General features: G+C 39.9%; 28 non-coding genes and 49 pseudogenes across 28 annotated transcripts; all 77 read left to right on the plus strand.

Moving 5' to 3' along the window:
* The first annotated feature begins 58 nt into the window (after positions 1–58).
* LOC139957401 (5S ribosomal RNA) lies at positions 59–179 on the plus strand (annotated as a pseudogene).
* Positions 180–465: 286 nt separating this feature from the next.
* LOC139956242 (5S ribosomal RNA) lies at positions 466–584 on the plus strand (annotated as a pseudogene).
* A 285-nt stretch (positions 585–869) lies between these two features.
* LOC139955664 (5S ribosomal RNA) lies at positions 870–988 on the plus strand. The gene has a single exon (XR_011788897.1). It is a non-coding gene; the product is annotated as a 5S ribosomal RNA (ribosomal RNA).
* Positions 989–1271: 283 nt separating this feature from the next.
* LOC139957408 (5S ribosomal RNA) lies at positions 1272–1391 on the plus strand (annotated as a pseudogene).
* Positions 1392–1467: 76 nt separating this feature from the next.
* On the plus strand, positions 1468–1587 carry LOC139956821 (5S ribosomal RNA; annotated as a pseudogene).
* A 68-nt stretch (positions 1588–1655) lies between these two features.
* Positions 1656–1774, plus strand: LOC139956989 (5S ribosomal RNA; annotated as a pseudogene).
* Positions 1775–2059: 285 nt separating this feature from the next.
* On the plus strand, positions 2060–2178 carry LOC139956243 (5S ribosomal RNA; annotated as a pseudogene).
* Positions 2179–2246: 68 nt separating this feature from the next.
* LOC139956472 (5S ribosomal RNA) lies at positions 2247–2365 on the plus strand (annotated as a pseudogene).
* A 68-nt stretch (positions 2366–2433) lies between these two features.
* Positions 2434–2554, plus strand: LOC139957403 (5S ribosomal RNA; annotated as a pseudogene).
* A 279-nt stretch (positions 2555–2833) lies between these two features.
* On the plus strand, positions 2834–2954 carry LOC139957252 (5S ribosomal RNA; annotated as a pseudogene).
* Positions 2955–3022: 68 nt separating this feature from the next.
* Positions 3023–3141, plus strand: LOC139957041 (5S ribosomal RNA; annotated as a pseudogene).
* A 68-nt stretch (positions 3142–3209) lies between these two features.
* Positions 3210–3329, plus strand: LOC139957233 (5S ribosomal RNA; annotated as a pseudogene).
* Positions 3330–3613: 284 nt separating this feature from the next.
* LOC139957406 (5S ribosomal RNA) lies at positions 3614–3734 on the plus strand (annotated as a pseudogene).
* A 283-nt stretch (positions 3735–4017) lies between these two features.
* Positions 4018–4136, plus strand: LOC139955665 (5S ribosomal RNA). The gene has a single exon (XR_011788898.1). It is a non-coding gene; the product is annotated as a 5S ribosomal RNA (ribosomal RNA).
* A 283-nt stretch (positions 4137–4419) lies between these two features.
* LOC139957155 (5S ribosomal RNA) lies at positions 4420–4540 on the plus strand (annotated as a pseudogene).
* Positions 4541–4616: 76 nt separating this feature from the next.
* LOC139955282 (5S ribosomal RNA) lies at positions 4617–4735 on the plus strand. The gene has a single exon (XR_011788527.1). It is a non-coding gene; the product is annotated as a 5S ribosomal RNA (ribosomal RNA).
* A 68-nt stretch (positions 4736–4803) lies between these two features.
* On the plus strand, positions 4804–4922 carry LOC139955283 (5S ribosomal RNA). Its single transcript, XR_011788528.1, has one exon. It is a non-coding gene; the product is annotated as a 5S ribosomal RNA (ribosomal RNA).
* Positions 4923–4999: 77 nt separating this feature from the next.
* On the plus strand, positions 5000–5118 carry LOC139955284 (5S ribosomal RNA). The gene has a single exon (XR_011788529.1). It is a non-coding gene; the product is annotated as a 5S ribosomal RNA (ribosomal RNA).
* Positions 5119–5186: 68 nt separating this feature from the next.
* On the plus strand, positions 5187–5307 carry LOC139957273 (5S ribosomal RNA; annotated as a pseudogene).
* Positions 5308–5590: 283 nt separating this feature from the next.
* LOC139956244 (5S ribosomal RNA) lies at positions 5591–5709 on the plus strand (annotated as a pseudogene).
* Positions 5710–5777: 68 nt separating this feature from the next.
* Positions 5778–5896, plus strand: LOC139956473 (5S ribosomal RNA; annotated as a pseudogene).
* A 68-nt stretch (positions 5897–5964) lies between these two features.
* Positions 5965–6085, plus strand: LOC139957274 (5S ribosomal RNA; annotated as a pseudogene).
* Positions 6086–6368: 283 nt separating this feature from the next.
* LOC139956245 (5S ribosomal RNA) lies at positions 6369–6487 on the plus strand (annotated as a pseudogene).
* Positions 6488–6770: 283 nt separating this feature from the next.
* On the plus strand, positions 6771–6889 carry LOC139955666 (5S ribosomal RNA). Its single transcript, XR_011788899.1, has one exon. It is a non-coding gene; the product is annotated as a 5S ribosomal RNA (ribosomal RNA).
* Positions 6890–7172: 283 nt separating this feature from the next.
* On the plus strand, positions 7173–7293 carry LOC139957156 (5S ribosomal RNA; annotated as a pseudogene).
* Positions 7294–7369: 76 nt separating this feature from the next.
* Positions 7370–7488, plus strand: LOC139955285 (5S ribosomal RNA). The gene has a single exon (XR_011788530.1). It is a non-coding gene; the product is annotated as a 5S ribosomal RNA (ribosomal RNA).
* A 68-nt stretch (positions 7489–7556) lies between these two features.
* On the plus strand, positions 7557–7675 carry LOC139955286 (5S ribosomal RNA). The gene has a single exon (XR_011788531.1). It is a non-coding gene; the product is annotated as a 5S ribosomal RNA (ribosomal RNA).
* Positions 7676–7743: 68 nt separating this feature from the next.
* LOC139956990 (5S ribosomal RNA) lies at positions 7744–7862 on the plus strand (annotated as a pseudogene).
* A 283-nt stretch (positions 7863–8145) lies between these two features.
* LOC139956246 (5S ribosomal RNA) lies at positions 8146–8264 on the plus strand (annotated as a pseudogene).
* Positions 8265–8332: 68 nt separating this feature from the next.
* On the plus strand, positions 8333–8451 carry LOC139956474 (5S ribosomal RNA; annotated as a pseudogene).
* Positions 8452–8519: 68 nt separating this feature from the next.
* On the plus strand, positions 8520–8638 carry LOC139956579 (5S ribosomal RNA; annotated as a pseudogene).
* A 283-nt stretch (positions 8639–8921) lies between these two features.
* On the plus strand, positions 8922–9040 carry LOC139956247 (5S ribosomal RNA; annotated as a pseudogene).
* Positions 9041–9323: 283 nt separating this feature from the next.
* LOC139955667 (5S ribosomal RNA) lies at positions 9324–9442 on the plus strand. Its single transcript, XR_011788900.1, has one exon. It is a non-coding gene; the product is annotated as a 5S ribosomal RNA (ribosomal RNA).
* Positions 9443–9725: 283 nt separating this feature from the next.
* LOC139956396 (5S ribosomal RNA) lies at positions 9726–9844 on the plus strand. The gene has a single exon (XR_011789373.1). It is a non-coding gene; the product is annotated as a 5S ribosomal RNA (ribosomal RNA).
* Positions 9845–9921: 77 nt separating this feature from the next.
* On the plus strand, positions 9922–10040 carry LOC139955287 (5S ribosomal RNA). The gene has a single exon (XR_011788532.1). It is a non-coding gene; the product is annotated as a 5S ribosomal RNA (ribosomal RNA).
* Positions 10041–10108: 68 nt separating this feature from the next.
* LOC139955288 (5S ribosomal RNA) lies at positions 10109–10227 on the plus strand. The gene has a single exon (XR_011788533.1). It is a non-coding gene; the product is annotated as a 5S ribosomal RNA (ribosomal RNA).
* A 68-nt stretch (positions 10228–10295) lies between these two features.
* On the plus strand, positions 10296–10416 carry LOC139957275 (5S ribosomal RNA; annotated as a pseudogene).
* A 283-nt stretch (positions 10417–10699) lies between these two features.
* LOC139956249 (5S ribosomal RNA) lies at positions 10700–10818 on the plus strand (annotated as a pseudogene).
* Positions 10819–11101: 283 nt separating this feature from the next.
* Positions 11102–11220, plus strand: LOC139955668 (5S ribosomal RNA). The gene has a single exon (XR_011788901.1). It is a non-coding gene; the product is annotated as a 5S ribosomal RNA (ribosomal RNA).
* Positions 11221–11503: 283 nt separating this feature from the next.
* On the plus strand, positions 11504–11622 carry LOC139956408 (5S ribosomal RNA). Its single transcript, XR_011789374.1, has one exon. It is a non-coding gene; the product is annotated as a 5S ribosomal RNA (ribosomal RNA).
* Positions 11623–11699: 77 nt separating this feature from the next.
* Positions 11700–11818, plus strand: LOC139955289 (5S ribosomal RNA). Its single transcript, XR_011788534.1, has one exon. It is a non-coding gene; the product is annotated as a 5S ribosomal RNA (ribosomal RNA).
* A 68-nt stretch (positions 11819–11886) lies between these two features.
* LOC139955291 (5S ribosomal RNA) lies at positions 11887–12005 on the plus strand. The gene has a single exon (XR_011788536.1). It is a non-coding gene; the product is annotated as a 5S ribosomal RNA (ribosomal RNA).
* Positions 12006–12073: 68 nt separating this feature from the next.
* On the plus strand, positions 12074–12194 carry LOC139957277 (5S ribosomal RNA; annotated as a pseudogene).
* Positions 12195–12477: 283 nt separating this feature from the next.
* Positions 12478–12596, plus strand: LOC139956250 (5S ribosomal RNA; annotated as a pseudogene).
* A 283-nt stretch (positions 12597–12879) lies between these two features.
* LOC139955670 (5S ribosomal RNA) lies at positions 12880–12998 on the plus strand. Its single transcript, XR_011788902.1, has one exon. It is a non-coding gene; the product is annotated as a 5S ribosomal RNA (ribosomal RNA).
* A 4884-nt stretch (positions 12999–17882) lies between these two features.
* LOC139956251 (5S ribosomal RNA) lies at positions 17883–18001 on the plus strand (annotated as a pseudogene).
* A 281-nt stretch (positions 18002–18282) lies between these two features.
* On the plus strand, positions 18283–18403 carry LOC139957157 (5S ribosomal RNA; annotated as a pseudogene).
* Positions 18404–18479: 76 nt separating this feature from the next.
* Positions 18480–18598, plus strand: LOC139955292 (5S ribosomal RNA). Its single transcript, XR_011788537.1, has one exon. It is a non-coding gene; the product is annotated as a 5S ribosomal RNA (ribosomal RNA).
* A 68-nt stretch (positions 18599–18666) lies between these two features.
* Positions 18667–18785, plus strand: LOC139955293 (5S ribosomal RNA). Its single transcript, XR_011788538.1, has one exon. It is a non-coding gene; the product is annotated as a 5S ribosomal RNA (ribosomal RNA).
* A 77-nt stretch (positions 18786–18862) lies between these two features.
* On the plus strand, positions 18863–18981 carry LOC139955294 (5S ribosomal RNA). Its single transcript, XR_011788539.1, has one exon. It is a non-coding gene; the product is annotated as a 5S ribosomal RNA (ribosomal RNA).
* A 68-nt stretch (positions 18982–19049) lies between these two features.
* Positions 19050–19170, plus strand: LOC139957278 (5S ribosomal RNA; annotated as a pseudogene).
* A 283-nt stretch (positions 19171–19453) lies between these two features.
* Positions 19454–19574, plus strand: LOC139957158 (5S ribosomal RNA; annotated as a pseudogene).
* Positions 19575–19650: 76 nt separating this feature from the next.
* On the plus strand, positions 19651–19771 carry LOC139957279 (5S ribosomal RNA; annotated as a pseudogene).
* A 76-nt stretch (positions 19772–19847) lies between these two features.
* Positions 19848–19966, plus strand: LOC139955295 (5S ribosomal RNA). The gene has a single exon (XR_011788540.1). It is a non-coding gene; the product is annotated as a 5S ribosomal RNA (ribosomal RNA).
* A 68-nt stretch (positions 19967–20034) lies between these two features.
* Positions 20035–20153, plus strand: LOC139955297 (5S ribosomal RNA). Its single transcript, XR_011788542.1, has one exon. It is a non-coding gene; the product is annotated as a 5S ribosomal RNA (ribosomal RNA).
* A 77-nt stretch (positions 20154–20230) lies between these two features.
* LOC139955298 (5S ribosomal RNA) lies at positions 20231–20349 on the plus strand. Its single transcript, XR_011788543.1, has one exon. It is a non-coding gene; the product is annotated as a 5S ribosomal RNA (ribosomal RNA).
* A 68-nt stretch (positions 20350–20417) lies between these two features.
* LOC139957280 (5S ribosomal RNA) lies at positions 20418–20538 on the plus strand (annotated as a pseudogene).
* A 283-nt stretch (positions 20539–20821) lies between these two features.
* Positions 20822–20940, plus strand: LOC139956252 (5S ribosomal RNA; annotated as a pseudogene).
* A 68-nt stretch (positions 20941–21008) lies between these two features.
* Positions 21009–21127, plus strand: LOC139956475 (5S ribosomal RNA; annotated as a pseudogene).
* Positions 21128–21195: 68 nt separating this feature from the next.
* LOC139957281 (5S ribosomal RNA) lies at positions 21196–21316 on the plus strand (annotated as a pseudogene).
* A 283-nt stretch (positions 21317–21599) lies between these two features.
* On the plus strand, positions 21600–21718 carry LOC139956254 (5S ribosomal RNA; annotated as a pseudogene).
* Positions 21719–22001: 283 nt separating this feature from the next.
* LOC139956419 (5S ribosomal RNA) lies at positions 22002–22120 on the plus strand. The gene has a single exon (XR_011789375.1). It is a non-coding gene; the product is annotated as a 5S ribosomal RNA (ribosomal RNA).
* A 76-nt stretch (positions 22121–22196) lies between these two features.
* Positions 22197–22317, plus strand: LOC139957282 (5S ribosomal RNA; annotated as a pseudogene).
* Positions 22318–22393: 76 nt separating this feature from the next.
* LOC139957283 (5S ribosomal RNA) lies at positions 22394–22514 on the plus strand (annotated as a pseudogene).
* Positions 22515–22795: 281 nt separating this feature from the next.
* Positions 22796–22914, plus strand: LOC139955671 (5S ribosomal RNA). Its single transcript, XR_011788903.1, has one exon. It is a non-coding gene; the product is annotated as a 5S ribosomal RNA (ribosomal RNA).
* Positions 22915–23197: 283 nt separating this feature from the next.
* On the plus strand, positions 23198–23318 carry LOC139957160 (5S ribosomal RNA; annotated as a pseudogene).
* Positions 23319–23394: 76 nt separating this feature from the next.
* LOC139957284 (5S ribosomal RNA) lies at positions 23395–23515 on the plus strand (annotated as a pseudogene).
* A 76-nt stretch (positions 23516–23591) lies between these two features.
* On the plus strand, positions 23592–23710 carry LOC139955299 (5S ribosomal RNA). The gene has a single exon (XR_011788544.1). It is a non-coding gene; the product is annotated as a 5S ribosomal RNA (ribosomal RNA).
* Positions 23711–23778: 68 nt separating this feature from the next.
* On the plus strand, positions 23779–23899 carry LOC139957285 (5S ribosomal RNA; annotated as a pseudogene).
* Positions 23900–24180: 281 nt separating this feature from the next.
* LOC139956576 (5S ribosomal RNA) lies at positions 24181–24299 on the plus strand (annotated as a pseudogene).
* A 281-nt stretch (positions 24300–24580) lies between these two features.
* On the plus strand, positions 24581–24701 carry LOC139957420 (5S ribosomal RNA; annotated as a pseudogene).
* Positions 24702–24984: 283 nt separating this feature from the next.
* LOC139957161 (5S ribosomal RNA) lies at positions 24985–25105 on the plus strand (annotated as a pseudogene).
* A 76-nt stretch (positions 25106–25181) lies between these two features.
* LOC139955300 (5S ribosomal RNA) lies at positions 25182–25300 on the plus strand. Its single transcript, XR_011788545.1, has one exon. It is a non-coding gene; the product is annotated as a 5S ribosomal RNA (ribosomal RNA).
* Positions 25301–25368: 68 nt separating this feature from the next.
* Positions 25369–25489, plus strand: LOC139957286 (5S ribosomal RNA; annotated as a pseudogene).
* Positions 25490–25770: 281 nt separating this feature from the next.
* Positions 25771–25889, plus strand: LOC139955672 (5S ribosomal RNA). Its single transcript, XR_011788904.1, has one exon. It is a non-coding gene; the product is annotated as a 5S ribosomal RNA (ribosomal RNA).
* Positions 25890–26170: 281 nt separating this feature from the next.
* Positions 26171–26291, plus strand: LOC139957421 (5S ribosomal RNA; annotated as a pseudogene).
* A 283-nt stretch (positions 26292–26574) lies between these two features.
* Positions 26575–26695, plus strand: LOC139957162 (5S ribosomal RNA; annotated as a pseudogene).
* Positions 26696–26769: the final 74 nt, after the last annotated feature.

Consider the following 26769-nt stretch of genomic DNA (forward strand, 5'->3'; position numbering starts at 1 on the left):
TAATTGATAACACGACGATGATGAGAAATTGAAATGGCCTACATGACCTCTTGTTTATGTCTACGGCCACATCACGTTGACTATACCGGTTCTCGTCCGATCACCGAAGTCAAGCAACGTAGAGCGCAGTCAGTACTTGGGATGGGTGACCGCCTGGGGAATACTGGGTGCCGCAGGCTTTTATTTTCATAATTGATAACACAATGTTGCCACGACGATGAGAAATTGAAATGGCCTTCATTGTCTTTCCACAAGGAAAGTGTCTTGCCACGAGGAAAGCGATTTGAAAATCGAATATATTAATAAAATAACTCGTTTGTTTTTTATATATTAGAATTTTCTACATATAGATGTAAAATATAGATTAACATAATATATATTAAATCCATTCATGTATAATATATATATTAAATCCACTAATCATAACCTACCAGGACAACTAGCCTACATTTCGCCTCTTGGAATGTCTACGGCCACATCACGATGACTATACCGGTTCTCGTCCGATCACCGAAGTCAAGCAACGTAGAGCGCAGTCAGTACTTGGATGGGTGACCGCCTGGGAATACTGGGTGCCGTAGGCTTTTATTTTCATAATTGATAACACTATGTTGCCACGACGATGAGAAATTGAAATGGCCTTCATTGTCTTTCCACAAGGAAAGTGTCTTGCCCACGAGGAAAGCGATTTGAAAATCGAATATATTAATAAATACCTCGTTTGTTTTTTATATATTAGAATTTTCTAGATATATATGTAAAATATAGATTAACATAATATATATTAAATCCATTCATGTATAATATATATATTAAATCCACTGATCATAACCTACCAGACAAGTAGCCTACATTTCACCTCTTGGAATGTCTACGGCCATATCACGTTGACTATACCGGTTCTCGTCCGATCACCGAAGTCAAGCAACGTAGAGCGCAGTCAGTACTTGGATGGGTGACCGCCTGGGAATACTGGGTGCCGCAGGCTTTTATTTTCATAATTGATAACACTATGTTGCCACGACGATGAGAAATTGAAATGGCCTTCATTGTCTTTCCACAAGGAAAGTGTCTTGCCACGAGGAAAGCGATTTGAAAATCGAATATATTAATAAATACCTCGTTTGTTTTTATATATTAGAATTTTCTAGATATATATGTAAAATATAGATTAACATAATATATATTAAATCCATTCATGTATAATATATATATTAAATCCACTGATTATAACCTACCAGACAAGTAGCCTACATTTCACCTCTTGGAATGTCTACGGCCATATCACGTTGACTATACCGGTTCTCGTCCGATCACCGAAGTCAAGCAACGTAGACGCAGTCAGTACTTGGATGGGTGACCGCCTGGGGGAATACTGGGTGCCGCAGGCTTTTATTTTCATAATTGATAACACTATGTTGCCACGACGATGAGAAATTGAAATGGCCTACATTGACCTCTTGTTATGTCTACGGGCCACATCACGTTGACTATACCGGTTCTCGTCCGATCACCGAAGTCAAGCAACGTAGAGCGCAGTCAGTACTTGGATGGGTGACCGCCTGGGAATACTGGGTGCCGTAGGCTTTTATTTTCATAATTGATAACACGACGATGATGAGAAATTGAAATGGCCTACATTGACCTCTTTTTATGTCTACGGCCACATCACGATGACTATACCGGTTCTCGTCCGATCACCGAAGTCAAGCAACGTAGAGCGCAGTCAGTACTTGGATGGGTGACCGCCTGGGAATACTGGGTGCCGCAGGCTTTTATTTTCATAATTGATAACACTATGTTGCCACGACGATGAGAAATTGAAATGGCCTTCATTGTCTTTCCACAAGGAAAGTGTCTTGCCACGAGGAAAGCGATTTGAAAATCGAATATATTAATAAATAACTCGTTTGTTTTTATATATTAGAATTTTCTACATATAGATGTAAAAATATAGATTAACATAATCTATATTTAAATCCATTCATGTATAATATATATATTAAATCCACTAATCATAACCTACCAGACAACTAGCCTACATTTCGCCTCTTGGAATGTCTACGGCCACATCACGATGACTATACCGGTTCTCGTCCGATCACCGAAGTCAAGCAACGTAGAGCGCAGTCAGTACTTGGATGGGTGACCGCCTGGGAATACTGGGTGCCGTAGGCTTTTATTTTCATAATTGATAACACGACGATGATGAGAAATTGAAATGGTCTACATTGACCTCTTGTTATGTCTACGGCCACATCACGTTGACTATACCGGTTCTCGTCCGATCACCGATGTCAAGCAACGTAGAGCGCAGTCAGTACTTGGATGGGTGACCGCCTGGGAATACTGGGTGCCGTAGGCTTTTATTTTCATAATTGATAACACGACGATGATGAGAAATTGAAATGGCCTACATTGACCTCTTTTTATGTCTACGGCCACATCACGTTGACTATACCGGTTCTCGTCCGATCACCGAAGTCAAGCAACGTAGAGCGCAGTCAGTACTTGGATGGGTGACCGCCTGGGAATACCTGGGTGCCCGCAGGCTTTTATTTTCATAATTGATAACACTATGTTGCCACGACGATGACAAATTGAAATGGCCTTCATTGTCTTTCACAAGGAAAGTGTCTTGCCACGAGGAAAGCGATTTGAAAATCGAATATATTAATAAATAACTCGTTTGTTTTTATATATTAGAATTGTCTACATATATATGTAAAATACAGATTGACATAATATATATTAAATCCATTCATGTATAATATATATTAAATCCACTGATCATAACCTACCAGACAACTAGCCTACATTTCGCCTCTTGAATGTCTACGGCCCACATCACGATGACTATACCGGTTCTCGTCCCGATCACCGAAGTCAAGCAACGTAGAGCGCAGTCAGTACTTGGATGGGTGACCGCCTGGGAATACTGGGTGCCGTAGGCTTTTATTTTCATAATTGATAACACGACGATGATGAGAAATTGAAATGGTCTACATTGACCTCTTGTTATGTCTACGGCCACATCACGTTGACTATACCGGTTCTCGTCCGATCACCGATGTCAAGCAACGTAGAGCGCTGTCAGTACTTGGATGGGTGACCGCCTGGGAATACTGGGTGCCGTAGGCTTTTATTTTCATAATTGATAACACGACGATGATGAGAAATTGAAATGGCCTACATTGACCTCTTTTTATGTCTACGGCCACATCACGTTGACTATACCGGTTCTCGTCCGATCACCGAAGTCAAGCAACGTAGGAGCGCAGTCAGTACTTGGATGGGTGACCGCCTGGGAATACTGGGTGCCGCAGGCTTTTATTTTCATAATTGATAACACTATGTTGCCACGACGATGACAAATTGAAAATGGCCTTCAATGTCTTTCCACAAGGAAAGTGTCTTGCCACGAGGAAAGCGATTTGAAAATCGAATATATTAATAAATAACTCGTTTGTTTTTATATATTCGAATTTTCTACATATAGATGTAAAATATAGATTAACATAATATATATTAAATCCATTCATGTATAATATATATATTAAATCCACTAATCATAACCTACCAGACAACTAGCCTACATTTCGCCTCTTGGAATGTCTACGGCCACATCACGATGACTATAACCGGTTCTCGTCCGATCACCGAAGTCAAGCAACGTAGAGCGCAGTCAGTACTTGGATGGGTGACCGCCTGGGGAATACTGGGTGCCGTAGGCTTTTATTTTCATAATTGATAACACTATGTTGCCACGACGATGAGAAATTGAAATGGCCTTCATTGTCTTTCCACAAGGAAAGTGTCTTGCCACGAGGAAAGCGATTTGAAAATCGAATATATTAATAAATACCTCGTTTGTTTTTATATATTAGAATTTTCTAGATATATATGTAAAATATAGATTAACATAATATATATTAAATCCATTCATGTATAATATATATATTAAATCCACTGATCATAACCTACCAGACAAGTAGCCTACATTTCACCTCTTGGAATGTCTACGGCCATATCACGTTGACTATACCGGTTCTCGTCCGATCACCGAAGTCAAGCAACGTAGAGCGCAGTCAGTACTTGGATGGGTGACCGCCTGGGAATACTGGGTGCCGCAGGCTTTTATTTTCATAATTGATAACACTATGTTGCCACGACGATGAGAAATTGAAATGGCCTTCATTGTCTTTCCACAAGGAAAGTGTCTTGCCACGAGGAAAGCGATTTGAAAATCGAATATATTAATAAATAACTCGTTTGTTTTTATATATTCGAATTTTCTACATATAGATGTAAAATATAGATTAACATAATATATATTAAATCCATTCATGTATAATATATATATTAAATCCACTGATTATAACCTACCAGACAAGTAGCCTACATTTCACCTCTTGGAATGTCTACGGCCATATCACGTTGACTATACCGGTTCTCGTCCGATCACCGAAGTCAAGCAACGTAGAGCGCAGTCAGTACTTGGATGGGTGACCGCCTGGGGGAATACTGGGTGCCGCAGGCTTTTATTTTCATAATTGATAACACTATGTTGCCACGACGATGAGAAATTGAAATGGCCTACATTGACCTCTTGTTATGTCTACGGCCACATCACGTTGACTATACCGGTTCTCGTCCGATCACCGAAGTCAAGCAACGTAGAGCGCAGTCAGTACTTGGATGGGTGACCGCCTGGGAATACTGGGTGCCGTAGGCTTTTATTTTCATAATTGATAACACGACGATGATGAGAAATTGAAATGGCCTACATTGACCTCTTGTTATGTCTACGGCCACATCACGTTGACTATACCGGTTCTCGTCCGATCACCGAAGTCAAGCAACGTAGAGCGCAGTCAGTACTTGGATGGGTGACCGCCTGGGAATACTGGGTGCCGTAGGCTTTTATTTTTTATAATTGATAACACTATGTTGCCACGACGATGAGAAATTGAAATGGCCTACATTGACCGGTTTTTATGTCTACGGCCACATCACGTTGACTATACCGGTTCTCGTCCGATCACCGAAGTCAAGCAACGTAGAGCGCAGTCAGTACTTGGATGGGTGACCGCCTGGGAATACTGGGTGCCGTAGGCTTTTATTTTCATAATTGATAACACGACGATGATGAGAAATTGAAATGGCCTACATTGACCGGTTTTTATGTCTACGGCCACATCACGTTGACTATACCGGTTCTCGTCCGATCACCGAAGTCAAGCAACGTAGAGCGCAGTCAGTACTTGGATGGGTGACCGCCTGGGGGAATACTGGGTGCCGCAGGCTTTTATTTTCATAATTGATAACACTATGTTGCCACGACGATGAGAAATTGAAATGGCCTTCATTGTCTTTCCACAAGGAAAGTGTCTTGCCACGAGGAAAGCGATTTGAAAATCGAATATATTAATAAATAACTCGTTTGTTTTTATATATTAGAATTGTCTACATATATATGTAAAATACAGATTAACATAATATATATTAAATCCATTCATGTATAATATATATATTAAATCCACTAATCATAACCTACCAGACAACTAGCCTACATTTCGCCTCTTGGAATGTCTACGGCCACATCACGATGACTATACCGGTTCTCGTCCGATCACCGAAGTCAAGCAACGTAGAGCGCAGTCAGTACTTGGATGGGTGACCGCCTGGGAATACTGGGTGCCGTAGGCTTTTATTTTCATAATTGATAACACGACGATGATGAGAAATTGAAATGGTCTACATTGACCTCTTGTTATGTCTACGGCCACATCACGTTGACTATACCGGTTCTCGTCCGATCACCGATGTCAAGCAACGTAGAGCGCAGTCAGTACTTGGATGGGTGACCGCCTGGGAATACTGGGTGCCGTAGGCTTTTATTTTCATAATTGATAACACGACGATGATGAGAAATTGAAATGGCCTACATTGACCTCTTGTTATGTCTACGGCCACATCACGTTGACTATACCGGTTCTCGTCCGATCACCGAAGTCAAGCAACGTAGAGCGCAGTCAGTACTTGGATGGGTGACCGCCTGGGGGAATACTGGGTGCCGCAGGCTTTTATTTTCATAATTGATAACACTATGTTGCCACGACGATGAGAAATTGAAATGGCCTTCATTGTCTTTCCACAAGGAAAGTGTCTTGCCACGAGGAAAGCGATTTGAAAATCGAATATATTAATAAATAACTCGTTTGTTTTTATATATTAGAATTTTCTACATATAGATGTAAAATATAGATTAACATAATATATATTAAATCCATTCATGTATAATATATATATTAAATCCACTAATCATAACCTACCAGACAACTAGCCTACATTTCGCCTCTTGGAATGTCTACGGCCACATCACGATGACTATACCGGTTCTCGTCCGATCACCGAAGTCAAGCAACGTAGAGCGCAGTCAGTACTTGGATGGGTGACCGCCTGGGAATACTGGGTGCCGTAGGCTTTTATTTTCATAATTGATAACACTATGTTGCCACGACGATGAGAAATTGAAATGGCCTTCATTGTCTTTCCACAAGGAAAGTGTCTTGCCACGAGGAAAGCGATTTGAAAATCGAATATATTAATAAATACCTCGTTTGTTTTTATATATTAGAATTTTCTAGATATATATGTAAAATATAGATTAACATAATATATATTAAATCCATTCATGTATAATATATATATTAAATCCACTGATCATAACCTACCAGACAAGTAGCCTACATTTCACCTCTTGGAATGTCTACGGCCATATCACGTTGACTATACCGGTTCTCGTCCGATCACCGAAGTCAAGCAACGTAGAGCGCAGTCAGTACTTGGATGGGTGACCGCCTGGGAATACTGGGTGCCGCAGGCTTTTATTTTCATAATTGATAACACTATGTTGCCACGACGATGAGAAATTGAAATGGCCTTCATTGTCTTTCCACAAGGAAAGTGTCTTGCCACGAGGAAAGCGATTTGAAAATCGAATATATTAATAAATACCTCGTTTGTTTTTATATATTAGAATTTTCTAGATATATATGTAAAATATAGATTAACATAATATATATTAAATCCATTCATGTATAATATATATATTAAATCCACTGATTATAACCTACCAGACAAGTAGCCTACATTTCACCTCTTGGAATGTCTACGGCCATATCACGTTGACTATACCGGTTCTCGTCCGATCACCGAAGTCAAGCAACGTAGAGCGCAGTCAGTACTTGGATGGGTGACCGCCTGGGGGAATACTGGGTGCCGCAGGCTTTTATTTTCATAATTGATAACACTATGTTGCCACGACGATGAGAAATTGAAATGGCCTACATTGACCTCTTGTTATGTCTACGGCCACATCACGTTGACTATACCGGTTCTCGTCCGATCACCGAAGTCAAGCAACGTAGAGCGCAGTCAGTACTTGGATGGGTGACCGCCTGGGAATACTGGGTGCCGTAGGCTTTTACTTTCATAATTGATAACACGACGATGATGAGAAATTGAAATGGCCTACATTGACCTCTTGTTATGTCTACGGCCACATCACGTTGACTATACCGGTTCTCGTCCGATCACCGAAGTCAAGCAACGTAGAGCGCAGTCAGTACTTGGATGGGTGACCGCCTGGGAATACTGGGTGCCGTAGGCTTTTATTTTCATAATTGATAACACGACGATGATGAGAAATTGAAATGGCCTACATTGACCTCTTTTTATGTCTACGGCCACATCACGATGACTATACCGGTTCTCGTCCGATCACCGAAGTCAAGCAACGTAGAGCGCAGTCAGTACTTGGATGGGTGACCGCCTGGGAATACTGGGTGCCGCAGGCTTTTATTTTCATAATTGATAACACTATGTTGCCACGACGATGAGAAATTGAAATGGCCTTCATTGTCTTTCCACAAGGAAAGTGTCTTGCCACGAGGAAAGCGATTTGAAAATCGAATATATTAATAAATAACTCGTTTGTTTTTATATATTCGAATTTTCTACATATAGATGTAAAATATAGATTAACATAATATATATTAAATCCATTCATGTATAATATATATATTAAATCCACTAATCATAACCTACCAGACAACTAGCCTACATTTCGCCTCTTGGAATGTCTACGGCCACATCACGATGACTATACCGGTTCTCGTCCGATCACCGAAGTCAAGCAACGTAGAGCGCAGTCAGTACTTGGATGGGTGACCGCCTGGGAATACTGGGTGCCGTAGGCTTTTATTTTCATAATTGATAACACGACGATGATGAGAAATTGAAATGGTCTACATTGACCTCTTGTTATGTCTACGGCCACATCACGTTGACTATACCGGTTCTCGTCCGATCACCGATGTCAAGCAACGTAGAGCGCAGTCAGTACTTGGATGGGTGACCGCCTGGGAATACTGGGTGCCGTAGGCTTTTATTTTCATAATTGATAACACGACGATGATGAGAAATTGAAATGGCCTACATTGACCTCTTTTTATGTCTACGGCCACATCACGTTGACTATACCGGTTCTCGTCCGATCACCGAAGTCAAGCAACGTAGAGCGCAGTCAGTACTTGGATGGGTGACCGCCTGGGAATACTGGGTGCCGCAGGCTTTTATTTTCATAATTGATAACACTATGTTGCCACGACGATGACAAATTGAAATGGCCTTCATTGTCTTTCCACAAGGAAAGTGTCTTGCCACGAGGAAAGCGATTTGAAAATCGAATATATTAATAAATAACTCGTTTGTTTTTATATATTCGAATTTTCTACATATAGATGTAAAATATAGATTAACATAATATATATTAAATCCATTCATGTATAATATATATATTAAATCCACTAATCATAACCTACCAGACAACTAGCCTACATTTCGCCTCTTGGAATGTCTACGGCCACATCACGATGACTATACCGGTTCTCGTCCGATCACCGAAGTCAAGCAACGTAGAGCGCAGTCAGTACTTGGATGGGTGACCGCCTGGGAATACTGGGTGCCGTAGGCTTTTATTTTCATAATTGATAACACTATGTTGCCACGACGATGAGAAATTGAAATGGCCTTCATTGTCTTTCCACAAGGAAAGTGTCTTGCCACGAGGAAAGCGATTTGAAAATCGAATATATTAATAAATACCTCGTTTGTTTTTATATATTAGAATTTTCTAGATATATATGTCAAATATAGATTAACATAATATATATTAAATCCATTCATGTATAATATATATATTAAATCCACTGATCATAACCTACCAGACAAGTAGCCTACATTTCACCTCTTGGAATGTCTACGGCCATATCACGTTGACTATACCGGTTCTCGTCCGATCACCGAAGTCAAGCAACGTAGAGCGCAGTCAGTACTTGGATGGGTGACCGCCTGGGAATACTGGGTGCCGCAGGCTTTTATTTTCATAATTGATAACACTATGTTGCCACGACGATGAGAAATTGAAATGGCCTTCATTGTCTTTCCACAAGGAAAGTGTCTTGCCACGAGGAAAGCGATTTGAAAATCGAATATATTAATAAATACCTCGTTTGTTTTTATATATTAGAATTTTCTAGATATATATGTAAAATATAGATTAACATAATATATATTAAATCCATTCATGTATAATATATATATTAAATCCACTGATTATAACCTACCAGACAAGTAGCCTACATTTCACCTCTTGGAATGTCTACGGCCATATCACGTTGACTATACCGGTTCTCGTCCGATCACCGAAGTCAAGCAACGTAGAGCGCAGTCAGTACTTGGATGGGTGACCGCCTGGGAATACTGGGTGCCGTAGGCTTTTATTTTTTATAATTGATAACACTATGTTGCCACGACGATGAGAAATTGAAATGGCCTACATTGACCGGTTTTTATGTCTACGGCCACATCACGTTGACTATACCGGTTCTCGTCCGATCACCGAAGTCAAGCAACGTAGAGCGCAGTCAGTACTTGGATGGGTGACCGCCTGGGAATACTGGGTGCCGTAGGCTTTTATTTTCATAATTGATAACACGACGATGATGAGAAATTGAAATGGCCTACATTGACCGGTTTTTATGTCTACGGCCACATCACGTTGACTATACCGGTTCTCGTCCGATCACCGAAGTCAAGCAACGTAGAGCGCAGTCAGTACTTGGATGGGTGACCGCCTGGGAATACTGGGTGCCGTAGGCTTTTATTTTCATAATTGATAACACGACGATGATGAGAAATTGAAATGGCCTACATTGACCGGTTTTTATGTCTACGGCCACATCACGTTGACTATACCGGTTCTCGTCCGATCACCGAAGTCAAGCAACGTAGAGCGCAGTCAGTACTTGGATGGGTGACCGCCTGGGGGAATACTGGGTGCCGCAGGCTTTTATTTTCATAATTGATAACACTATGTTGCCACGACGATGAGAAATTGAAATGGCCTTCATTGTCTTTCCACAAGGAAAGTGTCTTGCCACGAGGAAAGCGATTTGAAAATCGAATATATTAATAAATAACTCGTTTGTTTTTATATATTCGAATTTTCTACATATAGATGTAAAATATAGATTAACATAATATATATTAAATCCATTCATGTATAATATATATATTAAATCCACTAATCATAACCTACCAGACAACTAGCCTACATTTCGCCTCTTGGAATGTCTACGGCCACATCACGATGACTATACCGGTTCTCGTCCGATCACCGAAGTCAAGCAACGTAGAGCGCAGTCAGTACTTGGATGGGTGACCGCCTGGGAATACTGGGTGCCGTAGGCTTTTATTTTCATAATTGATAACACTATGTTGCCACGACGATGAGAAATTGAAATGGCCTTCATTGTCTTTCCACAAGGAAAGTGTCTTGCCACGAGGAAAGCGATTTGAAAATCGAATATATTAATAAATACCTCGTTTGTTTTTATATATTAGAATTTTCTAGATATATATGTAAAATATAGATTAACATAATATATATTAAATCCATTCATGTATAATATATATATTAAATCCACTGATCATAACCTACCAGACAAGTAGCCTACATTTCACCTCTTGGAATGTCTACGGCCATATCACGTTGACTATACCGGTTCTCGTCCGATCACCGAAGTCAAGCAACGTAGAGCGCAGTCAGTACTTGGATGGGTGACCGCCTGGGAATACTGGGTGCCGCAGGCTTTTATTTTCATAATTGATAACACTATGTTGCCACGACGATGAGAAATTGAAATGGCCTTCATTGTCTTTCCACAAGGAAAGTGTCTTGCCACGAGGAAAGCGATTTGAAAATCGAATATATTAATAAATACCTCGTTTGTTTTTATATATTAGAATTTTCTAGATATATATGTAAAATATAGATTAACATAATATATATTAAATCCATTCATGTATAATATATATATTAAATCCACTGATTATAACCTACCAGACAAGTAGCCTACATTTCACCTCTTGGAATGTCTACGGCCATATCACGTTGACTATACCGGTTCTCGTCCGATCACCGAAGTCAAGCAACGTAGAGCGCAGTCAGTACTTGGATGGGTGACCGCCTGGGAATACTGGGTGCCGTAGGCTTTTATTTTTTATAATTGATAACACTATGTTGCCACGACGATGAGAAATTGAAATGGCCTACATTGACCGGTTTTTATGTCTACGGCCACATCACGTTGACTATACCGGTTCTCGTCCGATCACCGAAGTCAAGCAACGTAGAGCGCAGTCAGTACTTGGATGGGTGACCGCCTGGGAATACTGGGTGCCGTAGGCTTTTATTTTCATAATTGATAACACGACGATGATGAGAAATTGAAATGGCCTACATTGACCGGTTTTTATGTCTACGGCCACATCACGTTGACTATACCGGTTCTCGTCCGATCACCGAAGTCAAGCAACGTAGAGCGCAGTCAGTACTTGGATGGGTGACCGCCTGGGAATACTGGGTGCCGTAGGCTTTTATTTTCATAATTGATAACACGACGATGATGAGAAATTGAAATGGCCTACATTGACCGGTTTTTATGTCTACGGCCACATCACGTTGACTATACCGGTTCTCGTCCGATCACCGAAGTCAAGCAACGTAGAGCGCAGTCAGTACTTGGATGGGTGACCGCCTGGGGGAATACTGGGTGCCGCAGGCTTTTATTTTCATAATTGATAACACTATGTTGCCACGACGATGAGAAATTGAAATGGCCTTCATTGTCTTTCCACAAGGAAAGTGTCTTGCCACGAGGAAAGCGATTTGAAAATCGAATATATTAATAAATAACTCGTTTGTTTTTATATATTCGAATTTTCTACATATAGATGTAAAATATAGATTAACATAATATATATTAAATCCATTCATGTATAATATATATATTAAATCCACTAATCATAACCTACCAGACAACTAGCCTACATTTCGCCTCTTGGAATGTCTACGGCCACATCACGATGACTATACCGGTTCTCGTCCGATCACCGAAGTCAAGCAACGTAGAGCGCAGTCAGTACTTGGATGGGTGACCGCCTGGGAATACTGGGTGCCGTAGGCTTTTATTTTCATAATTGATAACACTATGTTGCCACGACGATGAGAAATTGAAATGGCCTTCATTGTCTTTCCACAAGGAAAGTGTCTTGCCACGAGGAAAGCGATTTGAAAATCGAATATATTAATAAATACCTCGTTTGTTTTTATATATTAGAATTTTCTAGATATATATGTAAAATATAGATTAACATAATATATATTAAATCCATTCATGTATAATATATATATTAAATCCACTGATCATAACCTACCAGACAAGTAGCCTACATTTCACCTCTTGGAATGTCTACGGCCATATCACGTTGACTATACCGGTTCTCGTCCGATCACCGAAGTCAAGCAACGTAGAGCGCAGTCAGTACTTGGATGGGTGACCGCCTGGGAATACTGGGTGCCGCAGGCTTTTATTTTCATAATTGATAACACTATGTTGCCACGACGATGAGAAATTGAAATGGCCTTCATTGTCTTTCCACAAGGAAAGTGTCTTGCCACGAGGAAAGCGATTTGAAAATCGAATATATTAATAAATAACTCGTTTGTTTTTATATATTAGAATTTTCTACATATAGATGTAAAATATAGATTAACATAATATATATTAAATCCATTCATGTATAATATATGTCGTGGTGTGATACAGTGTGATACAGTGGATACAGTGTGATACAGTCGTGGCGCGGTTGGTTGTGCTCTTTGTTAGCTGTTTTCTTTGTTACTTTTTTCGAACTTACTTGTTCCACGTTTTCTTCAACCTGCAACATCCAAGTTCTTGGATGCTAGCGGGTTTTTATTACTGTGTTTCATTTTGGACCGTTAAACTGTAGGAGTTTTGTAGGTAATTTTTGAAGTCGCCAAGGCGACGAAGGCCGCCAAGGCGTGTGCTAGTGCGAACATGGGTTCCGCGAAACCATCAATACAACGTTTGAAAACTAACAGTGTTAGGGTATTTGACAATGGACATAGCTATGGAGACATACTGAAATCGATATCTGAGGATCTTGGGAATAATAGAATTGTGGGATGTGTTAAGACGTCAGGGCACTGGATTGTGACATTGAAGAATGAATCTGATGCGGAACTTATCCAGGAAACCGGCCTTAATATTAAAGGCGACCATTGTAATGTTACCGGAGTGGAAAAATTTATACTAACGGTGAGTCTTTTTGGGGTACCCTGTTACATTTCTGACGAAGAACTTTCGGCTAAGCTAGAGGAATACGGATGCTCAATTAAATCCAAATGGACGCGAAAATACTATTCCGACTATCCAGACGTGGAAAACGGTATTCGATTCGTAAGAGTACAGTTGCCAAATAATGCCAAAAGCCTGCCCTACGCAATTACGATTGCTGGTGTACATCTAAGACTTAAACACAACAGCCAATCTAAAGTCTGTAACAACTGCTTGAGCGACACCCATGTCATGAAAGAATGTCCCCAGTACGTATGTAGAGAATGTAATAACCAGGGCCACACGGAGAGCCGTTGCCCTAGGATAAAGTGCTTTAGATGCCAAAACTTTGGTCATAAAAGTTTCCTATGCACGGAGCAACCACCTGAGGAAGATAACGATGTCGAACCAGAGAAGCCTTCAGACAATGGTGAGATGGACACAGAAACTGAACCTTCTAACGTCACTGAGAGCGCCAACAAGGAAACAGTTCCCGGGGGCCCACCAGCTCAACCCACAGTGCAACCTCCTGACACGGTAGATCAAGCCAACCGGAACAAGGACCAAATTGAGGAGACTCTGCCTACCAACACCCAGCCACAGCAGAAACAACCGAAATCTCCCAAGAAAGCGAAGGCTACGACCACAGCGACCAAGAAAAATCCCACCGACGAAGCACAGAAATCCCGACTACAAAGAAAACCCGACTACAAACCAGGAAGTAATGGAGACACCACTGAAACTGTAAATGACTCTATGGCACACCTTAAAAGGCAGATGTCTTTGGATGAGGACAACTTCATTTTTGTAAGACACAAGAAGAAAATACCAACACCAAACCTTAGCAAGGCAAGAACCGTAACAAGCAAAAACAATCAAACCTCACTTCTATATCGTCATCGTCATCATACTCTTTCTTGTTTTAATGGATCCAACAAAAAACAAAATAGAAACAAGGGATAATATTTCCTGTGAGTATTATAACATCGATAAGTATAATAATTTACCCCCTAGTAATGGTCTTACCATTTTCAATATGAACAGTAGGAGTCTTAACAAAAATTTTGATAATATTACCACTTTCATCTCATTACTTAATAACGAATTCTCGATCATGGGCTTTACGGAAACTTGGTTGAATGACAATAATAATACATCCATCATCAATATTAATAATTATCGACTTGTAGAAAAACACCGCCATAAAAGAAGGGGAGGTGGGGTTTGTTTATACATTAAAAAGAACTATAATTACAAATGCAGAGACGATCTCTCTGTATTTAATGACTCAATTGAGTCTCTTTTCATAGAGATCACACCCCAAAATGGCAGTAAGCATTACGTTATTGGTATTATTTATAGACCACCGACGGGTTCTTATGACGACTTTTATTTTCATGTGCAAAACATTTATGGCAAATTAACAGAATCACGTAGTAATTCTTATATCATGGGTGATTTCAACATTAACTTACTTGACGACCACTTATCTACAGATTTCCTCAACTTAGCTTTCTCGAATAATTTTTATCCAGCAATAACAAATCCTACCCGTGTTGCAAGTACATCGTCTACTTTAATTGATAACATATTTACTAATGATAATTCTGCAATTAACTCAGGCATATTTGTAACCGATATTACCGACCACTTTCCCATCTTCCTTGACAATAATTCAAGACTTAGAATCTATAATAGAGATAGTAAACGTATTCGTAATTACAATATAAATAATATCAGTAATTTTATTTCCCAATTAGAATGTAAGCAATGGGATGATGTTCTTAATGAAAAGGATGCTAATGTATCCTATAATGTATTTTTTCATCATTTTAGTGATATGTACAATGACTGTTTTCCAGTGCAGGTTATTAATGTAAGGAAGAAACGTAAAAAGAGACATCCTTGGATTACTAGTGGTATATTAAAATCAATAAAAAAGAAAAATCAATTGTATAGACGCCAATTAAAGGATCCAACATCGAATAACAAGAAGGTATACCTTATTTATCGAAATAAATTAACAAATATTATCAGAACATCAAAGAAACTATACTTTCACAGTAAATTTATCGAGAGCAATAATAACATTAATGGTACCTGGAAAACAGTCAATGAACTCTTACATAAAAATGCCAGTCAATCGTCATATCCTACGGCCTTTCACCATAACCAAAACGTTGTCACAGACAACCAGGAAATTGCTAATGGTTTTAACAATTACTTTGTAAATGTAGGCCCTTCACTGGCCAGCAAGATTAAACCCCTTGAAAAAGCTGAGATTTTTTGGCATAAAAGCAGAAATCCCAACCCAAACTCTGTGTTCATATTCCCCGTGACAGAAGAAGAATTACTGAAAACGATCAACACTGCAATTAAACCCAAAAAGGCTGCAGGATATGACGATTTCAGTCCTGATATTATCAAACAGGCCGCTAAGTATATTGTCACACCACTTGCCCATATTTGTAACCTATCATTTAATACAGGTGTCTTTCCAGACAAGTTAAAAATTGCTAAAGTCTTACCAATTTACAAAAATGGCCAGAACAATGCATATGAAAATTACCGGCCAATATCGTTACTCTCTTGTTTTGCGAAACTTATAGAAAGACTATTGTTTAATCGTATTTGTAGATTCTTGGACAAACACAACATTCTTAATAAACAACAGTACGGATTTCGATACAATCACTCCACTGAGCTCGCCCTGGCAGATGCAATTGATAATCTCTACAGTAAACTTGATCAACGTAAGACTTGCATTGGTGTATTCCTAGACTTAAGTAAAGCGTTTGATACCATTAATCATTCTATTTTACTGAATAAGATGCACTTTAATGGTATAAGAGGTACTACTCTGAATTGGTTCGACAGCTACCTATCTCACCGTCACCAATTTACTGCGTATAAGTCACATAACTCTGATCTTGCCCAAGTCCCTTGTGGTGTACCACAGGGATCTATCCTGGGACCTCTGTTATTCATTATTTATGTAAACGACATATGTCAAGTGTCCAATATTGCAAAAGTTACTTTGTTTGCTGATGACACCACTATTTTTTTTGACTCTGACAACATTAGCATCCTACCTATTACTGTATCTAATGAACTAGAAAAGTTTAGTAACTGGTTTCGGTCAAACAAGCTTTCTATCAATGTCAACAAGACACACTACATTGTTTTTAATTCATCCAACAACCCTCCTCAAGTTCACAACATTAATATGAATGGTACACCAATTAACAATGTTGACTACATAAAATTTTTAGGTGTATATATTGATTCAAAACTAAGTTGGCAACAACATATTTCAGCAATCTGTTCTAAGGTCGCAAGGAACATTGGTATACTCGCTATAATAAAACATTTCCTACCGACACACATTCTAAGAATGATTTATAATACGCTCATTCTACCTCATCTGTCCTACTGTTCTATTATTTGGTCTGGTGCTAACATAACTTGTCTTGACCGTCTCAATAAACTACAAAAAGGCGCAATACGTAACATAACACATGCTGCATTTCGTCAGCATACTAGTCCATTGTTTAAAGGTCAAAACCTGCTGAAATTAAATGATATTATAAGGCTACAACTTGCTGTATTTACGTATAAAGCATGGCATGGGCTACTTCCGGGTTCCTTTCATAATTTCTATACAATTAATGTAGAATTATACAATTATAATACCCGAAATAGACAAAATGCTCATTGCAACTTCTATCATACGAAATTAGGTACACGCAGCTTTCGCAACCGTGCAACTAAGTTATGGAACTCATTAAGCAATACCGTTAAATCTAAGGCTACAAAGAATTCATTTAAGAAATGTTTAAAAAAAGAATTGATATCATCATATTAAATTATGTAAATGAGTTATTTACTTCAGCAGTTTCTGTTCATTATGTAACAAACATTCAATTTGTATTTATTCATTTTTTTTTTTTCTTTAGGGAGTCTTCCACTTTGTTAAGCTTTTAAGCTTTATGGAAGACTTCCCTCCGCTTTGTACTTCTGTGGAAAAACAAATAAATAAATAAATAAATATATATATTAAATCCACTAATCATAACCTACCAGACAACTAGCCTACATTTCGCCTCTTGGAATGTCTACGGCCACATCACGATGACTATACCGGTTCTCGTCCGATCACCGAAGTCAAGCAACGTAGAGCGCAGTCAGTACTTGGATGGGTGACCGCCTGGGAATACTGGGTGCCGTAGGCTTTTATTTTCATAATTGATAACACTATGTTGCCACGACGATGAGAAATTGAAATGGCCTTCATTGTCTTTCCACAAGGAAAGTGTCTTGCCACAAGGAAAGCGATTTGAAAATCGAATATATTAATAAATACCTCGTTTGTTTTTATATATTAGAATTTTCTAGATATATGTCAAATATAGATTAACATAATATATATTAAATCCATTCATGTATAATTTATATATTAAATCCACTGATCATAACCTACCAGACAAGTAGCCTACATTTCACCTCTTGGAATGTCTACGGCCATATCACGTTGACTATACCGGTTCTCGTCCGATCACCGAAGTCAAGCAACGTAGAGCGCAGTCAGTACTTGGATGGGTGACCGCCTGGGGGAATACTGGGTGCCGCAGGCTTTTATTTTCATAATTGATAACACTATGTTGCCACGACGATGAGAAATTGAAATGGCCTACATTGACCTCTTGTTATGTCTACGGCCACATCACGTTGACTATACCGGTTCTCGTCCGATCACCGAAGTCAAGCAACGTAGAGCGCAGTCAGTACTTGGATGGGTGACCGCCTGGGAATACTGGGTGCCGTAGGCTTTTATTTTCATAATTGATAACACGACGATGATGAGAAATTGAAATGGCCTACATTGACCTCTTGTTATGTCTACGGCCACATCACGTTGACTATACCGGTTCTCGTCCGATCACCGAAGTCAAGCAACGTAGAGCGCAGTCAGTACTTGGATGGGTGACCGCCTGGGAATACTGGGTGCCGTAGGCTTTTATTTTTTATAATTGATAACACTATGTTGCCACGACGATGAGAAATTGAAATGGCCTACATTGACCGGTTTTTATGTCTACGGCCACATCACGTTGACTATACCGGTTCTCGTCCGATCACCGAAGTCAAGCAACGTAGAGCGCAGTCAGTACTTGGATGGGTGACCGCCTGGGAATACTGGGTGCCGTAGGCTTTTATTTTCATAATTGATAACACGACGATGATGAGAAATTGAAATGGCCTACATTGACCGGTTTTTATGTCTACGGCCACATCACGTTGACTATACCGGTTCTCGTCCGATCACCGAAGTCAAGCAACGTAGAGCGCAGTCAGTACTTGGATGGGTGACCGCCTGGGGGAATACTGGGTGCCGCAGGCTTTTATTTTCATAATTGATAACACTATGTTGCCACGACGATGAGAAATTGAAATGGCCTTCATTGTCTTTCCACAAGGAAAGTGTCTTGCCACGAGGAAAGCGATTTGAAAATCGAATATATTAATAAATAACTCGTTTGTTTTTATATATTAGAATTGTCTACATATATATGTAAAATACAGATTAACATAATATATATTAAATCCATTCATGTATAATATATATATTAAATCCACTAATCATAACCTACCAGACAACTAGCCTACATTTCGCCTCTTGGAATGTCTACGGCCATATCACGTTGACTATACCGGTTCTCGTCCGATCACCGAAGTCAAGCAACGTAGAGCGCAGTCAGTACTTGGATGGGTGACCGCCTGGGGGAATACTGGGTGCCGCAGGCTTTTATTTTCATAATTGATAACACTATGTTGCCACGACGATGAGAAATTGAAATGGCCTACATTGACCTCTTGTTATGTCTACGGCCACATCACGTTGACTATACCGGTTCTCGTCCGATCACCGAAGTCAAGCAACGTAGAGCGCAGTCAGTACTTGGATGGGTGACCGCCTGGGGGAATACTGGGTGCCGCAGGCTTTTATTTTCATAATTGATAACACTATGTTGCCACGACGATGAGAAATTGAAATGGCCTACATTGACCTCTTGTTATGTCTACGGCCACATCACGTTGACTATACCGGTTCTCGTCCGATCACCGAAGTCAAGCAACGTAGAGCGCAGTCAGTACTTGGATGGGTGACCGCCTGGGAATACTGGGTGCCGTAGGCTTTTATTTTCATAATTGATAACACGACGATGATGAGAAATTGAAATGGCCTACATTGACCTCTTGTTATGTCTACGGCCACATCACGTTGACTATACCGGTTCTCGTCCGATCACCGAAGTCAAGCAACGTAGAGCGCAGTCAGTACTTGGATGGGTGACCGCCTGGGAATACTGGGTGCCGTAGGCTTTTATTTTTTATAATTGATAACACTATGTTGCCACGACGATGAGAAATTGAAATGGCCTACATTGACCGGTTTTTATGTCTACGGCCACATCACGTTGACTATACCGGTTCTCGTCCGATCACCGAAGTCAAGCAACGTAGAGCGCAGTCAGTACTTGGATGGGTGACCGCCTGGGAATACTGGGTGCCGTAGGCTTTTATTTTCATAATTGATAACACGACGATGATGAGAAATTGAAATGGCCTACATTGACCGGTTTTTATGTCTACGGCCACATCACGTTGACTATACCGGTTCTCGTCCGATCACCGAAGTCAAGCAACGTAGAGCGCAGTCAGTACTTGGATGGGTGACCGCCTGGGGGAATACTGGGTGCCGCAGGCTTTTATTTTCATAATTGATAACACTATGTTGCCACGACGATGAGAAATTGAAATGGCCTTCATTGTCTTTCCACAAGGAAAGTGTCTTGCCACGAGGAAAGCGATTTGAAAATCGAATATATTAATAAATAACTCGTTTGTTTTTATATATTAGAATTGTCTACATATATATGTAAAATACAGATTAACATAATATATATTAAATCCATTCATGTATAATATATATATTAAATCCACTAATCATAACCTACCAGACAACTAGCCTACATTTCGCCTCTTGGAATGTCTACGGCCACATCACGATGACTATACCGGTTCTCGTCCGATCACCGAAGTCAAGCAACGTAGAGCGCAGTCAGTACTTGGATGGGTGACCGCCTGGGAATACTGGGTGCCGTAGGCTTTTATTTTCATAATTGATAACACGACGATGATGAGAAATTGAAATGGTCTACATTGACCTCTTGTTATGTCTACGGCCACATCACGTTGACTATACCGGTTCTCGTCCGATCACCGATGTCAAGCAACGTAGAGCGCAGTCAGTACTTGGATGGGTGACCGCCTGGGAATACTGGGTGCCGTAGGCTTTTATTTTCATAATTGATAACACGACGATGATGAGAAATTGAAATGGCCTACATTGACCTCTTGTTATGTCTACGGCCACATCACGTTGACTATACCGGTTCTCGTCCGATCACCGAAGTCAAGCAACGTAGAGCGCAGTCAGTACTTGGATGGGTGACCGCCTGGGGGAATACTGGGTGCCGCAGGCTTTTATTTTCATAATTGATAACACTATGTTGCCACGACGATGAGAAATTGAAATGGCCTTCATTGTCTTTCCACAAGGAAAGTGTCTTGCCACGAGGAAAGCGATTTGAAAATCGAATATATTAATAAATAACTCGTTTGTTTTTATATATTCGAATTTTCTACATATAGATGTAAAATATAGATTAACATAATATATATTAAATCCATTCATGTATAATATATATATTAAATCCACTAATCATAACCTACCAGACAACTAGCCTACATTTCGCCTCTTGGAATGTCTACGGCCACATCACGATGACTATACCGGTTCTCGTCCGATCACCGAAGTCAAGCAACGTAGAGCGCAGTCAGTACTTGGATGGGTGACCGCCTGGGAATACTGGGTGCCGTAGGCTTTTATTTTCATAATTGATAACACTATGTTGCCACGACGATGAGAAATTGAAATGGCCTTCATTGTCTTTCCACAAGGAAAGTGTCTTGCCACGAGGAAAGCGATTTGAAAATCGAATATATTAATAAATACCTCGTTTGTTTTTATATATTAGAATTTTCTAGATATATATGTAAAATATAGATTAACATAATATATATTAAATCCATTCATGTATAATATATATATTAAATCCACTGATCATAACCTACCAGACAAGTAGCCTACATTTCACCTCTTGGAATGTCTACGGCCATATCACGTTGACTATACCGGTTCTCGTCCGATCACCGAAGTCAAGCAACGTAGAGCGCAGTCAGTACTTGGATGGGTGACCGCCTGGGAATACTGGGTGCCGTAGGCTTTTATTTTCATAATTGATAACACTATGTTGCCACGACGATGAGAAATTGAAATGGCCTACATTGACCTCTTGTTATGTCTACGGCCACATCACGTTGACTATACCGGTTCTCGTCCGATCACCGAAGTCAAGCAACGTAGAGCGCAGTCAGTACTTGGATGGGTGACCGCCTGGGGGAATACTGGGTGCCGCAGGCTTTTATTTTCATAATTGATAACACTATGTTGCCACGACGATGAGAAATTGAAATGGCCTACATTGACCTCTTGTTATGTCTACGGCCACATCACGTTGACTATACCGGTTCTCGTCCGATCACCGAAGTCAAGCAACGTAGAGCGCAGTCAGTACTTGGATGGGTGACCGCCTGGGGGAATACTGGGTGCCGCAGGCTTTTATTTTCATAATTGATAACACTATGTTGCCACGACGATGACAAATTGAAATGGCCTTCATCGTCTTTCCACAAGGAAAGTGTCTTGCCACGAGGAAAGCGATTTGAAAATCGAATATATTAATAAATAACTCGTTTGTTTTTATATATTAGAATTGTCTACATATATATGTAAAATATAGATTAACATAATATATATTAAATCCATTCATGTATAATATATATTAAATCCACTGATCATAACCTACCAGACAACTAGCCTACATTTCGCCTCTTGGAATGTCTACGGCCATATCACGTTGACTATACCGGTTCTCGTCCGATCACCGAAGTCAAGCAACGTAGAGCGCAGTCAGTACTTGGATGGGTGACCGCCTGGGAATACTGGGTGCCGCAGGCTTTTATTTTCATAATTGATAACACTATGTTGCCACGACGATGAGAAATTGAAATGGCCTTCATTGTCTTTCCACAAGGAAAGTGTCTTGCCACGAGGAAAGCGATTTGAAAATCGAATATATTAATAAATACCTCGTTTGTTTTTATATATTAGAATTTTCTAGATATATATGTCAAATATAGATTAACATAATATATATTAAATCCATTCATGTATAATATATATATTAAATCCACTGATCATAACCTACCAGACAAGTAGCCTACATTTCACCTCTTGGAATGTCTACGGCCATATCACGTTGACTATACCGGTTCTCGTCCGATCACCGAAGTCAAGCAACGTAGAGCGCAGTCAGTACTTGGATGGGTGACCGCCTGGGGGAATACTGGGTGCCGCAGGCTTTTATTTTCATAATTGATAACACTATGTTGCCACGACGATGAGAAATTGAAATGGCCTACATTGACCTCTTGTTATGTCTACGGCCACATCACGTTGACTATACCGGTTCTCGTCCGATCACCGAAGTCAAGCAACGTAGAGCGCAGTCAGTACTTGGATGGGTGACCGCCTGGGGGAATACTGGGTGCCGCAGGCTTTTATTTTCATAATTGATAACACTATGTTGCCACGACGATGAGAAATTGAAATGGCCTACATTGACCTCTTGTTATGTCTACGGCCACATCACGTTGACTATACCGGTTCTCGTCCGATCACCGAAGTCAAGCAACGTAGAGCGCAGTCAGTACTTGGATGGGTGACCGCCTGGGAATACTGGGTGCCGTAGGCTTTTATTTTCATAATTGATAACACGACGATGATGAGAAATTGAAATGGCCTTCATTGACCGGTTTTTATGTCTACGGCCACATCACGTTGACTATACCGGTTCTCGTCCGATCACCGAAGTCAAGCAACGTAGAGCGCAGTCAGTACTTGGATGGGTGACCGCCTGGGGGAATACTGGGTGCCGCAGGCTTTTATTTTCATAATTGATAACACTATGTTGCCACGACGATGACAAATTGAAATGGCCTTCATCGTCTTTCCACAAGGAAAGTGTCTTGCCACGAGGAAAGCGATTTGAAAATCGAATATATTAATAAATAACTCGTTTGTTTTTATATATTAGAATTGTCTACATATATATGTAAAATATAGATTAACATAATATATATTAAATCCATTCATGTATAATATATATTAAATCCACTGATCATAACCTACCAGACAACTAGCCTACATTTCGCCTCTTGGAATGTCTACGGCCATTTCACGTTGACTATACCGGTTCTCGTCCGATCACCGAAGTCAAGCAACGTAGAGCGCAGTCAGTACTTGGATGGGTGACCGCCTGGGAATACTGGGTGCCGCAGGCTTTTATTTTCATAATTGATAACACTATGTTGCCACGACGATGACAAATTGAAATGGCCTTCAATGTCTTTCCACAAGGAAAGTGTCTTGCCACGAGGAAAGCGATTTGAAAATCGAATATATTAATAAATACCTCGTTTGTTTTTATATATTAGAATTTTCTAGATATATATGTCAAATATAGATTAACATAATATATATTAAATCCATTCATGTATAATATATATTAAATCCACTGATCATAACCTACCAGACAACTAGCCTACATTTCGCCTCTTGGAATGTCTACGGCCACATCACGATGACTATACCGGTTCTCGTCCGATCACCGAAGTCAAGCAACGTAGAGCGCAGTCAGTACTTGGATGGGTGACCGCCTGGGGGAATACTGGGTGCCGCAGGCTTTTATTTTCATAATTGATAACACTATGTTGCCACGACGATGAGAAATTGAAATGGCCTTCATTGTCTTTCCACAAGGAAAGTGTCTTGCCACGAGGAAAGCGATTTGAAAATCGAATATATTAATAAATACCTCGTTTGTTTTTATATATTAGAATTTTCTAGATATATATGTCAAATATAGATTAACATAATATATATTAAATCCATTCATGTATAATATATATATTAAATCCACTGATCATAACCTACCAGACAAGTAGCCTACATTTCACCTCTTGGAATGTCTACGGCCATATCACGTTGACTATACCGGTTCTCGTCCGATCACCGAAGTCAAGCAACGTAGAGCGCAGTCAGTACTTGGATGGGTGACCGCCTGGGGGAATACTGGGTGCCGCAGGCTTTTATTTTCATAATTGATAACACTATGTTGCCACGACGATGAGAAATTGAAATGGCCTACATTGACCTCTTGTTATGTCTACGGCCACATCACGTTGACTATACCGGTTCTCGTCCGATCACCGAAGTCAAGCAACGTAGAGCGCAGTCAGTACTTGGATGGGTGACCGCCTGGGAATACTGGGTGCCGTAGGCTTTTATTTTCATAATTGATAACACGACGATGATGAGAAATTGAAATGGCCTTCATTGACCGGTTTTTATGTCTACGGCCACATCACGTTGACTATACCGGTTCTCGTCCGATCACCGAAGTCAAGCAACGTAGAGCGCAGTCAGTACTTGGATGGGTGACCGCCTGGGGGAATACTGGGTGCCGCAGGCTTTTATTTTCATAATTGATAACACTATGTTGCCACGACGATGACAAATTGAAATGGCCTTCATCGTCTTTCCACAAGGAAAGTGTCTTGCCACGAGGAAAGCGATTTGAAAATCGAATATATTAATAAATAACTCGTTTGTTTTTATATATTAGAATTGTCTACATATATATGTAAAATATAGATTAACATAATATATATTAAATCCATTCATGTATAATATATATTAAATCCACTGATCATAACCTACCAGACAACTAGCCTACATTTCGCCTCTTGGAATGTCTACGGCCATATCACGTTGACTATACCGGTTCTCGTCCGATCACCGAAGTCAAGCAACGTAGAGCGCAGTCAGTACTTGGATGGGTGACCGCCTGGGAATACTGGGTGCCGCAGGCTTTTATTTTCATAATTGATAACACTATGTTGCCACGACGATGACAAATTGAAATGGCCTTCAATGTCTTTCCACAAGGAAAGTGTCTTGCCACGAGGAAAGCGATTTGAAAATCGAATATATTAATAAATACCTCGTTTGTTTTTATATATTAGAATTTTCTAGATATATATGTAAAATATAGATTAACATAATATATATTAAATCCATTCATGTATAATATATATTAAATCCACTGATCATAACCTACCAGACAACTAGCCTACATTTCGCCTCTTGGAATGTCTACGGCCACATCACGATGACTATACCGGTTCTCGTCCGATCACCGAAGTCAAGCAACGTAGAGCGCAGTCAGTACTTGGATGGGTGACCGCCTGGGGGAATACTGGGTGCCGCAGGCTTTTATTTTCATAATTGATAACACTATGTTGCCACGACGATGAGAAATTGAAATGGCCTTCATTGTCTTTCCACAAGGAAAGTGTCTTGCCACGAGGAAAGCGATTTGAAAATCGAATATATTAATAAATACCTCGTTTGTTTTTATATATTAGAATTTTCTAGATATATATGTCAAATATAGATTAACATAATATATATTAAATCCATTCATGTATAATATATATATTAAATCCACTGATCATAACCTACCAGACAAGTAGCCTACATTTCACCTCTTGGAATGTCTACGGCCATATCACGTTGACTATACCGGTTCTCGTCCGATCACCGAAGTCAAGCAACGTAGAGCGCAGTCAGTACTTGGATGGGTGACCGCCTGGGGGAATACTGGGTGCCGCAGGCTTTTATTTTCATAATTGATAACACTATGTTGCCACGACGATGAGAAATTGAAATGGCCTACATTGACCTCTTGTT

Source organism: Apostichopus japonicus, chromosome 17 (assembly GCF_037975245.1).
Source record: "Apostichopus japonicus isolate 1M-3 chromosome 17, ASM3797524v1, whole genome shotgun sequence".
NCBI classification, from domain to species: Eukaryota; Metazoa; Echinodermata; class Holothuroidea; order Aspidochirotida; family Stichopodidae; genus Apostichopus; species Apostichopus japonicus.